At 40.7% G+C, this 2818-nt stretch overlaps 1 protein-coding gene across 1 annotated transcript in view; it reads left to right on the forward strand.

Moving 5' to 3' along the window:
* Positions 1 to 888: 888 nt before the first annotated feature.
* The window catches only part of apc2 (APC regulator of WNT signaling pathway 2), a 47712-nt gene continuing 45782 nt past the window's right edge, over positions 889 to 2818 (forward strand). The window contains exon 1 of the mRNA XM_067596029.1: positions 889 to 910. The gene's annotated coding sequence lies outside the window, so the exon portion shown is untranslated. The remainder of the gene's footprint in view (positions 911 to 2818) is intronic.

The raw sequence follows: 2818 nt of genomic DNA on the forward strand, positions 1-2818 counted from the left end.
GCGCAGGGTGCGAGGTCAGGACTTGTAGCATAGACCAGGTAACATCTCTCCTCTGCTCCGCTCTGCTCTCTGTCTCTGTGTCATGGATGTATAAAGAGCAGCAGGTCTGTGTGTCTGTTGACTGAGGGCGGAGCTGAGCTACACACACACACACAGAGCAGAGAGGCCACAGCGGACAGGAAGAAGCTCTGCATTCACACTAAATCTGGTAAGGAGGCGCTTTCCTGCAGTGTTGTGTGGGGGCGTGGGCGTATTTATTTGTACTTAGGAATGTAACCACCACAATCAGAAAATAAAGTTTTATTTCTCTGCTTTGTTCTTGCCATCACCGCTCACTCCTTTCATTCACTCTCTAGCTCACTCGACCACCGCTGCTCTCTCTCTCTCTCTCTCTCTCTCTCTCTCTCTCTCTCTCTCTCTCTCTCTCTCTCTCTCTCTTTAATGGAAAAAAACAACATTGACAAAAGTAGTAAAGAGTATTTGTATATTTCTTAAAACCTATCAGGAGGGGACCTTCCACTTTAATTTTTAAGGTTAACATCAAACCAAAAGTTCTTACTGTTAGAAATCAAATAAATTATATTCAGTTAACTGCAGGAGTCACTACATTTCATATCAGAGTAAAGGATCCATTCACACTCAGGAGAAAGAGATGTCATGTCAAGTAACTAAACGTTTTTGGGTGGAGAAACCACATTTGACCAGCAGAGTTTTTTTTTAATATTTCTTAAAAGATTTCTGGAGATCTTTTAACATGTCGTCATTTATTTTGTTGTTAAATTTTGCGAGATGTGAACTGGTTTTGGTTTGTGTTAGATGCTGATTGGATACAGGCAGATAAAGGGCGTTAAAAAAAATCCCTCTGCCTCTCCCTCCCTCACAGATCTGCAGCTCTGCTCGGAGTCATGAGGTAAGAACCGACCGCTCCTTCTTTTTCTGCCTTTAACTCATATTTATCTCGTTTTTTGCCTCATACTAACCCGGGTTAACCGCCCAGGCTTTATCAGCTCGGCTCGGCCGGTTTGGCCCGGTTGTGGGAATAAAGACAATAATAAGAGTCTCTTTGATTAGCGATGATCAGACGGGAGGAGGCTGATGTGACTCCACGTTTTAAAAAACCTGCAGGTCAGATTTTTAAGATTTAAATCCGATTTTTAAGATTTGAATTTGATTCATAAATGTGCGTTTTCATCCTTCATGCGGGTTTTTGGGGGGATGGGAGGATGCGCCCCCCCACCCTCCTCCTCCTCCTTCATGCAGGCTGAGGGATGGAGGATGGAGGAGCTGATGAATCATAGATGTCGTCAGTAAAGCAGCAGCAGCTAAAACAGCCAATATTCAGATATTTAGAGGTCGAATATTAAAAACAGATTTCCAGTTTCATGCTGCAAATAAAATCAGAAATGTGTTGGCGTGTGTGTGTGTGTGTGTGTGTGTGTGCGCGTGCGTGTGTGTGTGTGTGTGTGTGTGTGTGTGTGTGTGTGTGTGTGTGTGTCTATGAAATGCATCATATATCTAAATGTGATTTTTAACGACGTGAAAGTCACATCTGAAGCGTTTTATGTGTATTATTCACATATTGAATCATACATGTGAGTATTTGTTGGATCTGTTTGGTTTTTTTGTTTCCGGCTGGTTGATGATTTTTCGCCCTGAACGTCTCCTGCAGTCTGTCCCAGTCTGTGCTGGTTTCACTGGTTCATTAAACTCTGATTCTTCTGCATGAAGAGCTTCAGTGCTGTTTAATATTCATGTATCCTGTCCTGAGTCTCTATTTTAGTATAGAGGTTTGTTTATCTGTATCTCAGCCTGTTTACTGATGGATTCATTTATTGTAGGTTTCCTGCTCTGCTGCTGGTTTATTGTTGGTTTATTGGATTGTAAAGCATGAATATATGATACAGTATATATCATATATATAATAATATAAAGATAACATTGCTGTAGTGTCTGCGTCTGAGGTGTTGACAGCTGAACTCTGGTCATATTCTGTATGTTTGATCAATTAATTGATCTACTACCAACCAGCACCAAATGTGGATTCATCCGCCGCTGAAAATAGTCCCAAACAATTGCAATATTTCCTCCTGTTTACTGAGCCTTTTCTAAACATGAAACTTTATATTGTTGGCCGTTTTTTTAAGATCTCCAGAAGGAACCAATGAGCTTGGAGGTGACAGACAGAGTAGTGAAGGAGGAAAGTATTAGGAGACAGACTAACATGTTTAGGGCTGCAACTAACAATCGTTTTCATCAATATTTAATCATTTTGAGTTTTAAAGAAAGAATGTCCAAATGATGATTCCAGCTTCCAGCTTCTGTGAATATTTTCAGGTTCCTTTAGTCCTTGATGACTAAATTAGAGCTTCAACTAATGACGATGACGATTATTTTCTCGATTATAAAATGTCAGAAAATGATGAAAAATGTGGATCAGTGTTCCCTAAAGCCCAAGATGTCGTCTTCAAATGTCTTGTTTTGTCCACAACACAAATATATTCAGTTTACTGTCATAAAGACTAAAGAAACCAGAAAATATTCACATTTAAGAAGCTGGAATCAGAGAATTTTGACTTTTTGACAAACACAGACAAATGATGTTGTCCTGCCAATTACTTCTGATAAAGGCGCCACATTAGAAAACACTGCTATGTGTCGTTCTGGAGTCACATGATCAAACCACCTCGACTGGTTTAATTTGGAGGATTTGTCGTGATGTGATCTGGGGGTTTGGAGGGTGGACCAGACCTCTGTAGCTCCTCATCGCTGCTGGAGGCTAGCAACTCCAGGCTACATTAGATGATACTAGCATCACACA

This window comes from Thunnus thynnus, chromosome 8 (assembly GCF_963924715.1).
Source record: "Thunnus thynnus chromosome 8, fThuThy2.1, whole genome shotgun sequence".
In the NCBI taxonomy this organism is placed as follows: domain Eukaryota; kingdom Metazoa; phylum Chordata; class Actinopteri; order Scombriformes; family Scombridae; genus Thunnus; species Thunnus thynnus.